The sequence below is a fragment of the Stenella coeruleoalba genome, assembly GCF_951394435.1.
Source record: "Stenella coeruleoalba genome assembly, chromosome: 2".
Taxonomy (NCBI): domain Eukaryota; kingdom Metazoa; phylum Chordata; class Mammalia; order Artiodactyla; family Delphinidae; genus Stenella; species Stenella coeruleoalba.
In genome coordinates this window covers 144,264,520-144,277,634 of record NC_137147.1, presented here as the reverse complement: position 1 = coordinate 144,277,634, position 13,115 = coordinate 144,264,520, and the positions used below count along the sequence as shown (strand labels likewise).

General features: G+C 43.8%; 1 long non-coding RNA gene across 1 annotated transcript in view; it reads left to right on the top strand.

The window, feature by feature from the left end:
* Positions 1-13,115, top strand: part of LOC307181990 — a 112,782-nt gene that overhangs the window by 87,533 nt on the left and 12,134 nt on the right. Inside the window, exon 6 of the long non-coding RNA XR_013827092.1 lies at positions 11,399-11,491. This is a non-coding gene — a long non-coding RNA (uncharacterized lncRNA). The remainder of the gene's footprint in view (positions 1-11,398; positions 11,492-13,115) is intronic.

Sequence of the window (13,115 nt, the reverse complement as noted above, 5' to 3'; positions counted from 1 at the left end):
GTGCTTTTTAAATCTACGTCTCTAGCTCAGACGTCTCTCCTGAGCTTCAGACCTATATAACCAACTGTGTGATGAGTATCTTTGGTCACGTCTCAAGCTCAATGTGTTGAAAACTGAATTTATCATTTCCACCGGCTCCGCCAGTGTCCTCCCATCTCAGTAAATAGCACCTTTATCCACTCAGTTGCCCAAGCCAGAAACACAGGCATTAATTATCCCTGACACCACTCTCTCCATCTCTCACATTCATCAGTCACCATGTCCTAGGGATTCTACCTCCAATATATCTCTAAAATCCGTTCACTTTTCTCCATCCCTTACTGTCAGCTCTCAGCAGCTCTTAACTGGTCGTCCTATCTCCAGTCTTGCCTCATCATTTACTTAACCACTCTTCTATCATGGGATGTTTAGGTTTCTTGTACATGATTATACTTAAGAAAATTTTTTTTTGGTTACCTGAGCTCTTTGTTAGATTGGGTTTTGATTTCATGATGTTAATATATTTGCCTCTAAGGTATGCCTTACAAATAAAGAATCAGGAATAAACATCTGATCCCCTTCTCTCCAGACCAAATCTCTCTCCAAAGTCCTGTGTGGTCTAGATTCCAGGGGAATGGATTTCACTATGTTCCCAGGAGTGGACACACTATTCCTCAGCCTGACAAAGCCCTCTGTAACCCAGGCTGGCCGCATCTAGCCAGCCCCATTCCCAGCCACACACTCTTCCATTCTCTTATGCATCTGGTTGTTCCTTCATCAAGTATTTATCTAGTACACATAAGGCACTGTGCTAAGAAATATCCTCACTGTAACAGGTCTGTATCCTCATGGCATGCTCCACCCCACCTCCAAACTACATTTGATTTCTGATTCTGGACCTTTGCTCACCACCACCCCACTCCGTGGAATGTCCTCTTTCATCCCCTTCCCAATAGCCTCGTCTTTCCCATCCTTTGATGTAAGCCTACCTTCACTGACCATCCCAGACCACAGTGATCCCTATACCTTTCTTATCTCTTCTCTCATTTCAAAACGTAATCAATGTATCTTGCATTGCTATTTTATTATTTCTCATATCAATAGTTCTAACTGTAGCTGTATCAGTACTGTCTCCCCATCTGGATTTAGACCCCTGGAGAATCAGAATCATACTTTTTTTTCCTTTCTAGGGAATTACTTAAGTAGGAAATTCCTTATTAGTAGCTGATTAATTAACTAGTTAATTATTTTACTTCTCTGAGCCTCGAGGTCTTCATATCTAGTACTAGATAATAATTCCAACAATTTAGGGTGGTTGTGAGAATTAAAGATGGCAACAGATGAGAAAAAATATCCTATTGTGCCTCGCACACAGAAGGTGCCCAATAAATGTTAGTTCTCATCCCTGTAATGTCTAATCCTGGGCTGCAAACACAGTAACTAAAAGTACTTACTTGCAAAATGAATGAATGAATGAATCGGTAAATGAATGACAAAAGGCTGAAGGAATGAAATAATGCATTCCCTGTCAGAGAAAGAGACGGACTTTCCTTGGCTGGTATGGGAGCGTATTCTGCCAGAGGAGAGACTGTAGATAGATTTCCTGCTCGGCTCCAAGATCATGAAATGTTGATTAATGGGAAATCAGGTTTGATTTGGGTATTTCTGCTGCAGCCAGCTAATTTTTGTAAGTTTGACTGAATTTGTGATCTGTCAGAATTCCCAGAAGAAAGTAGCAGGCACATGTTTCTTATAAACTGAAAAGAAATTCTTGTGTAAATTAATTTTCACTGGCATAGATCTGGCTCCGGGTACCGTAAGAAATGAGAATATGTTGGTTTTAGAGCCCAAGCTATAAATAGTTATCTCCTCACTGTCACTGGTGTTTGTAGAAACTCCTTTTTCACTAATGGTCATTCCATTTGTTTTGAAAAAGATATCAAATGGTCCAAAAAGTCTTGAAGGTCATGACATAAAAGGCCTTTGGGGAGGAGGACACTAGGAAGAGGGGGTGTCATCTCCAGATACTAACCATTTGGTTTTCTAGCTTCACATGTTGAGTTCATGGTATTAATTTTGCGTTCTTCATGGAGGGAATGACTTTGTGGTCAGCTGCAGTCAGCAGTGACAATTAACCCCTGTCCTCCTATCTTCACCACAGGAGGTGACAGAGGTGACAGAGATTTCTCCATTATTCCCCTGATCCCCTTCTTCATTCCCTGCTCCCCTCTCCTCCCCATTCCTAACAGACCTCCCCATCACCCCACACCATATCTTCCCAACTACATGGAATGTTCTCGAAGAAGGGGGATCATGATTAAGGACTGCAGTCTTGGCACATTGACCCTCCATGCATGCATGAACAAATTGGAGAAATTTATTTTGTGTGGCCACAAAATGGCAAATCTGGAAGGGACATCACAGATCACCTAGTTCAGGGACTCCTCAGCAGGGTCCATGGAATTCTAAGGGATCTGTGGATAGAATTCAATGAGTGCACACAAAAGGTTTAAATCTTTATTTTCATTACTAACTGAAATTTAGCATTTTCTTGAATTACAAATAAAGGTAACACCCCACAATAGTGTTGGCACTATCTGTGACTTTTTCACCAAAGAAGTCGTACTTATTTTTTATATCTCATTATAGATATTGCAAAAATCTCAAAATAATCTTTTATTTTCGACATTACTTCAAAATTACAGCAAAATGATAACATTATAAGTAAAAAATTACTTGCCACCAGATCTCATTTGATGCATTAGTAAAGAAGCATATCTATTATTATGTCAAGTATTTATTCTTTATTTCGATTATATTGAAAGTTATATCAACATAATTGGTTTCTTCTGTAATCCTTGGTATTTTGTCTCATGCATTTAACAACATTCTACTGAGAGGGGAATCCATAGATTTCATTTGACTGCCAAAGGGGCCACAGGACAGAAAAGGTTAAGAACTCAGATCTAGTCCCTGGAAGCACAAAATTTGTCTCACACCATATTCCAGGATCTCTGAGAAAGATAATGAAGACACATCAGGATGCAGAGGGAAAGAATACTGTGATCGATTAGCAGTGTCTGTCAGGGGCACAATATGAAGAAAGTGGTAGAATGGAATTGCATACTTTCCAATCTAGGCCAGTGCTGCAAATACAACTTTGTGCAACGATGGAAATATTTTATCTGCACTGTCCAATATGGTGGCCACTAGCCTCATATGACTTTTGAACACTTGAAATGTGGCTGGTGCAACTGAAAATTTAAATTTTTAGTTCTATTTAATTTTAGTTAATTTACATTTAAATACCACCTGTGACTAGTGGCCACTGCACTGGACCACACAACTCTAAACTAATCCCACCAACACCTACCTTAGTCACCTCCCACTCCACCCCACCCCCTCTCATGGAGGAGGAACCTCTACCCAGAGAGAGAGATGGCCTTTGCCAAAGGTCATTGGACCCATTGGTGACAAACCCACATCTCTCTACCTCCCAGTTTGGAGTTTTCTCACTTATACAGCATTTCTAAACTATCATTTAGCAGGATGTTCATTCCCTGAATAATGCCCAGTGTGCCATGAGAGAAGAAGTTATTCAAAGTTATGTAAGTCCTCTTGGTAAAACAAGATAAGGCACTATCTCTTCATTGCCCTGAGGTCTGATTTAATGATTTCCTTTTTGTTTATGTCAGTTTGAAGGGCAAAGGGTGGAAATAGGCATTATTTTGCTTTTTTGGTCTGCTAATTTGCTTTAAGAAAATGTTCACAGATATTCTGCATAAAAGTATATTGTTTGCTGTTTTGCAATCTCCAAACACTTCAGTAACCTGCTGTAAGCCAGACTGTTTCTGAGGATGATTCACGCCCCGGAGCAGGTCCCCATCTTGAAGATTCAGTGTTAAAGAACACAGACTGTACCATGCCCACTCTGTTTGCAGGAGGGGCCTGTGTTGATGAAGAATTGGTGGTGAGGAGGCCTGAGGCGGGGATGCATTCTGATGAGGTCATGGGGAGGGAATGCCTTCCTCTGCAGAGGTGGGAGCCTGGGACAGCTGCCAGGAGTGTGGTCTGGGAAGCACAGCCCTGGGACAGAGGAACAAGAATCATGCATTTGCCCTACTCATTAGAAATCTTTGGGGGCCTCAACAAGCTGCTTCATAGTTTCACCCTCCTGCAAGCTCAAGCCTCAAGAAACAAAACAAAACAAAGACAAAAACAAAACAAAACAAAACAATGGCCTTTTCTCCTGTCTTGGCTAAGAGAGGGCTTAACCTTGAGTTAACTTTGCGGATCTGACCGCAGCTAAGGCCTGCCACAACTCAAAGCATTCATAGACAGCAAAACTGGCCAACACGCTGATTATAATGTTTTCTAAAGTTTCAGTGGTATATAAACAATTTTCAGAGACTTCTTGCTGTGAACCAGCAGGCCCTCCTCCAGACATGCTGAATCAGAATTTTTGACGATGTGTCCTAGGTATCTAGGTCTTAAACAAAGCTCCCAACTGATTCTGATGTACGGTTAGATTTTAGGACTGCTGGCCTAAAAGATGACATCCATACCCTTAATCCTGGCATCCAAGGCCTCTGGGAGCTGGCCCTGCTCTATACAGGTGGAGCATCATAGTGGGAAACATACAAATTGTGTAGTAATTGTCAACTGAAAAAAAACACACACACATAAAAAGCTGAGAGTTCTGTTTTATTTGGAGACCTTACCGAGGACTACAGCCTGGGAATCAGCCTCTCAGATAGCTCTGAGAAACTGTTCCAAAGAGGTAAGGGAGGAACCAGGATACGTAGGAGTTTTTGATGTAGTTGAAGAGCCAAAGATTACTTCTAATGACAAAAACAAATATCTCAAGTTAATGATTTTAATGCTTTTCTATGTGTGGGAAGATACAAGAGTCTGGGCTCACTGAAATTATTCCTTTGATAAGCATCCTAACTATCTAGGGCCAGTATCCTGTTTTTCTCCATCCTGAATTCCCTTCAGGGTGCACCATCAGGGCTGGTTGCAGTGGCAGGTGGTGGGACACTTCCCTTGTTTACCGGAATGGCAGGCAACGTTTTTGTCCACATAATGATATAAATAACAACAGCTACCATTCATTGGGTGCCTGCCAGGTGCCAGGTATAGGACTAAGAGCTGTAAGTGAATCACCATTTAATCTGCACGTTGGCTCTATTGTTACCATTTTACAGATAATACTCTGAGGTTTAGAGTGGTTAAATAATTTGCGCAGGGACACACAGTCAGGAAATGAAGAAATGGAACTCATCCTGAGGTCTATCAAATTCCAAAGTCCATGCACTTAACCTAGGGTGAGCAACTATCCCAGTTTGCCTGGGACTGAAGGGCTCCATTACACATGGCACCTTCTGTGCTAAAACCAGGATGGTCCTGGGCACACCAAGACAAGCTGGTCACCCTGTCTCAACTTGGAGATTTCTGCCTGAGATCAGCTCCACCATTTGTGACCAAATTACATCAGGCAAACCTGCCCACCCTTGGGTCTCCCAGGTTCCTCGTCTGAAAACAGGAACTGTCACATCTGTCCCAGAAGGTGGCTGTGAGCATTAGATGAGATAGTGCCTGTAACAACATCCACTGAAGGAAGAGGTGAGCTTCCCCGCAGGCCCACCTGGTGGAGCCCTGCGTTGTGTTGCTCAGTATGTGTTTATTTGAAATCTGGAAAACTCTCAGCCATGATCTCCTCAAATAATTCTTCTCCATTTCCTCCGTTCTCATCTTCTGAAACTCCTATCCAGTTGTATATATATTAGCGTCTCTCAGTTAAGCCTACACATCTCAGACATTCTCTTTCCCATTTTAAGAATGTTTTGTGGGGACTTCCCTGGTGGCACAGTGGTTAAGAATCCACCTTCCAATGCAGGGGACACGGGTACAATCCCTGGTCCGGGAAGATCCTTCCTGCCACAGAGCAACTAAGTCTGTGCACCACAACTACTGAGCCTGTGCTCTAGAGCCCACGAGCCACAACTACTGAAGCCTGCGTGCCACAACTACTGAGCCCATGTGCCACAACTACTGGAGCCCGCACATCTAGAGCCCGTGCTCCGCAACAAGAGAAGCCACCGCAATGAGAAGCCTGGGCACCGCAACAAAGAGTAGCCCCTGCTCACCGCAACTAGAGAAAGCCCACACAGAGCAACAAAGACCCAATGCAGCCAAAAATAAATAAATAGAATAAACAAATTTATTTAAAAAATAAAATCTTAATAAAAAACTGTATTTCGTGACACTCTGGGAGAGGTCCTCGGTGCTCTCTTCTGTCTTAGTCTTTCTTCAACTGTACCCAACTAAACCTGACAGTAGTTATTGAGTTTATCAATAACTACATTTTCATTAGCAGAATTTGTAGCTGGTTTTTCTTCATACCCAGCTGGTCTTGCCTCCTGTCTGCCTGCTTTTTGTTTTACAAATGTCTTGGGTTTTCAACTTTCTTTCTCCTTATGTCCCTTTGAAACACTTGTTTGCTGATTTTGGTGACCGTCTTTCCTGGCATCCCCTTGCCTCCTGGTTTGGAATTGAGGTTTGCAGGTGGCTCTGGAGTTGGAGCTTGCTGTGTTTCACTGTGCGTTCTTCCTCCCTCTCTGTTCCCCCCTCTCTGTCGCCGTGGTGTTGCCTCCTTTCTGACCCAGTGGCCCCAGTTAACGACCAAGTCTACTACTGATGATTCTGGCTTCTCTCGGGGGCAGAGACTCTGGCAAGGTGCTGGCATTGCCCTTGACCTGCCCACCTGGCCAGGTCTGCTTCCTTCTCCCTCCCTTGGACGGCAGCTTGTGGCCGGTGGCCGCCCAGGCCATGGCCATTGCTTCCCTTCAGTCTCATTTCACAGGTAGGGGGGTGCTCTCTGGTCCCACATAGGGGGCCTGGCTTTGTCCCTACCTGACTTGGGGTGCTTTTACTCCCCATTATGTCAAAAGGAGCCAAAATGGCCAGTTTTCCTCTTCTGCTCTCAGACCCAGAGCCCCATGCCCCAGCCTCACCTACCCCCACTCACAGGTTTGTGTCCTGTGCTGTTTTTTTTTTTCCTTATTGAAGTATAGTTGATTTACAATGTTGTGGTGTACTTTCAAGTGTACGGCAAATTGATTCAGATAGATAGATAGATAGATAGATTCCTTTTCAGATGCTTTTCCATTATAGGTTATTACAAGATACTGAATGTAGTTCCCTGTGCTTTAACAGTAGGTCCCTGTGGGTTACCTATTTTATATATAGTAGTGTGTATACATGTGTCCTGTGCTGTTCATTGAACACTGGGATGTTTTACATCTACGTGTTCCCGTGCCTTTTTGGTTTTCTCTTATTTCTAGTCTGTCTTTACTCAGCATTTGAGAACAGAAGATCCTGAAAGGATCGTCCTACAAAGCCGTCTTGACTTAGGTATTTCCCTGAAATTGTGTTTCAAAAGAAAATTAAAATCAAGGAAGATTCAAAGTTCCCATGAATGAATGTTTCCTTTGGTACTTAAAATAATAGTCCCAGGCAACCAAGAGAAAGGAACAAGAAGCCACACTGTGATGACAGCATCTTAATGTGATTTTTCCCAGACCAAAGGCACACGGGGTGGACAAGGAAAGAGCCCGATGCTGGGGCCTCATCTAAGCATCTACGTTAACTCAGTGCATGATCTTGGCTGCCAGTTATTGAGCTCCTCCTCTCTCGCTGTTAGACTGAGACCTCCCCCACTGATTCTGAAAGCCTGTGGTTCTCTAACCAAAGGGCAGCATAGCCCAGTGTCCTGTGATCCAGAAGCAGTGTCCCAAGTGTTCCCTTCTTACCTACTCCCACCCTCAAATGACTGCCTGGCCACCACCTCCAGGGCTGCCATTCCAGAAATTACAGCACTTAACAAAGTCTGTTTGGGGTCACAGAGAGAAATTTTGCTCAAATGCTACTTAGGCTTTTCATTTTTCTTCTTCCTTTCCCTCTGACCCAAATTTGAATTCCTAACTAACGTTACAGAAAGTCCCAATTGGGAGGTAAAGGGGAATAGGGGTGACTGTCTCTATTCCACAGAGGGAGACGTTGCAGCCAGCAAAGTTTCAGGAACTTGCACGAGGTCACCCAGCAAGTGGATAAGGCAGGACTTTTGAAGGCAGGTCCATCTGCTTCCATAGCTGTCCTGCCTCAGCATAGCGTGCCATTCCCGGGCAGATGGAGGGTGGTCCTCTGAGCAGCTGCCATAGTAACAAGGGTCTCTATAGTATCTCTCCACCCCCATTGATGGCTCTCAGAGCAATTCCTCAGTCAGAAAGCTGCAGGTGACCACGGGTACTTACCAGCAACTCTAGCACCCACCCAGGTTTAGGGCCAACTTTTCTACAAATATCCCACCAAATCTTTTCAATTGGGGCCTTTATTGAAATCCCGGGGCACAGTTTTTGCAGATCAAGTCAAGATCTCTTTCTCCACTCGCCATCACTTAACTCTCAGGGCACTGTTACAACCTCAGAGCAAAGCTCCTCTGCCAAGACAAATAGGTCTCTACTTTCTGTTGTTTTCTTGACTTCATAATTCTTGGCTTCGGGCAAAACTGCGAAGCTGGCAGCTTTCATCCCCACCACCCCTGCTGGCTCTGCTCTGCACCCTTTCCTCCCTTCAGAGGCCCTGTCACCCTCACCCCTGCTCCTCAGTCCCACCCCCTCCTCACTCAAAGCTGCTCACACCAGAAAGACAGAGATTTGGGCATGGCAGCAAAAAGGGGACTCTGTCCCAGGGGATTTCCATATTGAAGAGAGTGCATTCTTTAAGCATGCACCTGTCCACCTGTGCGCACATGCACACACACACACACCACACACAAGGTTTATTGTTTTATGATTAGATAATTGACACATGTACATCACAAAATTTGAAAAGTACAAAAAATATAAAGAAGAAAGTCAAAACCTGTAATCCAATCACCCAGACAAACCTCCATTAACTCTTTATTCCCTTCCAGTTCTTTGTCTTAATGTGTATGCGTATATGCATGCATGGATATATCATACATATATACATTCTAGGGCCTGTTTCAACGCTATCTTGTTTCATTGCTGTGACTGCCAGTTCTCCCTCAGTACCACAGTGCTGACATTATTATTGTTTTATGATCAACTTTAATCCCTGATGGCTCGAATTCTCCATCATCACTTTTTTAAAACATTTTAAAAATTACTTTTAACTCTTTCTTTTTCCTGGTGAATTTTACATTTATTTATTTATTTATTTATTTATTTTTGGTTGCATTAGGTCTTTGTTGCTGCACGCGGGCTTCTACTCTTTGTTGCTGCACACGGGCTTTTCTCTAGTTGCGGCGAGCGGGGGCTACTCTTCGTTGCGGTGTGCGGGCTTCTCATTGGGGGGCTTCTCTTGTTGCGGAGCACGGGCTCTAAGCACGCGTGCTTCAGTAGTTGTGGCACAGAAGCTTGGTTGTTGTGACTCGTGGGCTCTAGAGCGCAGGCTCAGTAGTTGTGATGCACGGACCTAGTTGTTCGGCGGCATGTGGGATCTTCCCGGACCAGGGCTCGAACCCATGTCCCCTGCATTGACAGGTGGATTCTTAACCACAGTACCACCAGGGAAGTCCCCTGGTGAATTTTAGATTCATTGTGATAAATAAGCCATTGCTTGTTGGGTTGCAAGTTTATTGCACTTATAAATTAATTGGGTAAAATTGGCATTTTTACAACATTCGAATTTTCCGTCCAGAAATATTGTATGTCAGACCTAGATCTTCTTTAATATGTTACAGTAAAGTGAAAAGATTTCCTTCAGATGGGTCCTACATGTTCTTTTTGAGGTTTCTTAATATTTTTAATTTTTTGTTGGAAATTGGGATCTTTCTTCTTTACATGCTTCTGATTTGAATTATTGACTTGGAAAACTTATCCTGCATCTAACCCTTACTCTTTAAATAATTCTAATACTTTATCAATTGACTCCCTCCTTTTCCCAGGAAGATAATTGTACCATCTGCAAATAATAATTTTATCTTCTCCTTCATATGTATAATTTTGTGAGTCACTGTACAACTTTAAGAACCATGTTAAATAATATCAGTAAAATCAGTGATTTTTCTTAATTTACTATGGATTATTTCAATCGATTAAGGAACTATTTTTCTAATCTTAGTTTTTAGTCTTTTTTTTTTTTTTTTTTTTTTGCGGTACGCGGGCCTCTCACTGTTGTGGCCTCTTCCGTTGCAGAGCACAGGCTCCAGCGTGCAGGCTCAGCGGCCATGGCTCACGGGCCCAGCCGCTCCGCGGCATGTGGGATCTTCCCGGACCGGGGCACGAACCCATGTCTCCTGCATCTGCAGGCGGACTTTCAACCACTGCGCCACCAGGGAAGCCCAGTTTTTAGTCTTTTAAATCGAGATTGGATATTGAAACTTCTCAGATATATTTTCATAATATGTTGAGATTATCATATTTTTCTTACTTTACTTGTTAATATTAGAAATTACCGTTATAATTTCCTAGCACTAAAGTATCTTTATATTTCTAGGATCACACCTACTTTATCCTGGAGAATTTTTTTTTTTTTTTTTTTTTTTTTTTTTGCGGTTATGTGGGCCTCTCACTGTTGTGGCCTCTCCCGTTGGGATCTTCCCAGACCAGGGCACGAACCCATGTCCCCTGCATCGGCAGGCGGACTCTCAACCACTGTGCCACCAGGGAAGCCCTTCCTGGAGAAATTTTTTAATGTACTCTTGAATTTGATTCATTGATGTTCTATTTAGGATTTGTACAGCTGCCATATGCACAAGTGAGATTAGTTTACAGCAGTGTGTCCCAAAGTCTGTTCTATGGAACACTATTGCTATGAATTGTGCTACAGAAAAAGGAAGAGAAGGGAAGTCCTGTGTTAAAACTAATTTAGAAAATACTACATATCCCTCTTGGAGATTCACAAGGTATATTTCCATTTTAAGATTCTGAGACAAGCTGGGATTAAAAAGAGAAAAAAAGAGAGAAACTTGGGTTTAAATTCGCATAACCCAGCATTTCCCAAACTGATTGACCATACGAATCCCTATCTGACATAATTCCTATTAACATCTTGCAGAGCTCATGTCTGAGGCATGCACTTTGGAAACTGTCTTTGTCAGTGTTGACACTGGTTTCGCTGGAAACCTCTTCCATCAGAAGTTCTAATCAAAGGCTTATAATCAATTAAACTCTGTTGCTGCTACCCTACACAATAAGATACTTATTGTTTCTTCCAATTAAAGTTGATGCCTTTCAGTTTCATGATTCTGAGACATTGTCTCACTCCACTGGGTCCCTTTGGGATCTCAAGGATGCAGAAAAACTCAACCTTCAGAAGGATCCAGTTTGGGGTTGTCTTTATTTAACCTTCCCTCCAAGCTTGACTGGTTCTTCCTTGATCTTCTCCTCAGTTCACGGGACTACATAGTCTGGGCCCTCTGCCAGTGATGTCTTCACTCCAAAGCAGCCTGACTCTTCAGCTCAAGTGACCTTATGTGGCCTAGGTAACTTTTCCTCCATCCCTTGTCCTGCATCCTGAAACCGTCTGTTTCCACTCACCATCCCCTTTGCTCTCTCTTCTCCTCCCAACTCCAAAATCCCACTTTTTCTATAAATACCCAAGAGATACTCAAGACTGAGAAACACATAATCTTAGTTGCTAAAAAGTTCCCAGAAGCAAAACCCTTCTAGACGTTGCGGGGAATAGATAGATTTACCGTATGGCCTCTGCCCTTCCGCAGCTCTGATTCTTGTGCTGGGGATGAACAAGTATCAAATCATTGCAGCGAACCTTTTGCCCAGTGCCTGGCATAGGAAGAACTCAGTAGCCATTGACTAACATCACACTGAATAGAAAGTGATAAGTGCCTTATAGAGTTATGTGTATGGTGTGTGGTTAATCTTCTGAAGAATTCACAGAGCAGTGACATTTGAAAAGGGTTTAAAGGATGAATAGGAGCTCATGTGGTAGAGCAAGGAGGCAATGAAACACTTTGCAGGTGAATCAGACTTTCCAAAACTCTTTCACATACCAACCCCACTTGATCTTCACGACACTGTGAGGTAAACTTCATTGTTGCTAAACCCATTTTTCTATTGAGGAGGTTAAGGATCACTTGCAGCAATGAGCTTTCCCAAATCAAAAGATTTCAGGAATACATGAGTAGCTGTCCTAGCACTCTGATAAGAAACAGCCATTCTTAAGAGGTGTTGAGGTCCCAGGAAAACAAGGCAGGTGTGGTCCCTGTCGTCATGGAGCTCATAGGCTAGATTCACAGAACTTCAGGGCTGCAAATTCTCCCCATGTGGAGGGGTTTTTTTGTTTTTTTTTTTTTTTGCGGTATGCGGGCCTCTCACTGTTGTGGCCTCTCCCATTGTGGAGCACAGGCTCCAGATGCGCAGGCACCGCGGCCATGGCTCACGGGCCCAGCCGCTCCGCGGCATGTGGGATCTTCCCGGACCAGGGCACGAACCCGTGTCCCATGCATCGGCAGGAGGACTCTCAACCACTGCGCCACCAGGGAAGCCCCATGTGGAGGTCTTTAGCTCAGCAATTAAGAGAGAGCTGAAGAAATTGCTTTTTTCCACAGACTGAAGCTGGGCCCACCTTTAGCCTAGGAGTAAATGGTGCAGCAGCCAGAGTGTGAGGCCGGCAGACACCCTCAAGGTGGGGGTAGGCAGGGGGCGGGGGGCACCCCTGGCTTACATCTGAACCTCCTGGGGAGCCATAAAGAATACTGGTGCCAGGTGTGCCCTGGACTACTGAAGTCAGAAGCTGGGTTTTGGTGGGAGGGGGTAGTCATGGGTACGTTTAAGTGTCCCACTTGATTCTAATGTGCAACCAGAGTTATAAACCAGTGTTCTGATAGAAAGGTTGGGGCAGTATAGGGACCCAGTTGTGAAGTTCTAATTCTGCTCCTTTACTTCTCTTTCCCCTGCCTTCCTCCTGCATCCCTGCAGCTCCTTTCTGCTGGTCCCATTCTGAGCACCCACATCTGCTCCATCCCAGCTACCTAACATGGGGGCTGAGATGTGCTCCTGGGTTCATCACCACGAAAAGCTTCACTCTCAGATCCTAAGGATGCATTTAAAAGGGGCCTTCTCAGGGAGGACTTAATGGTCATAACG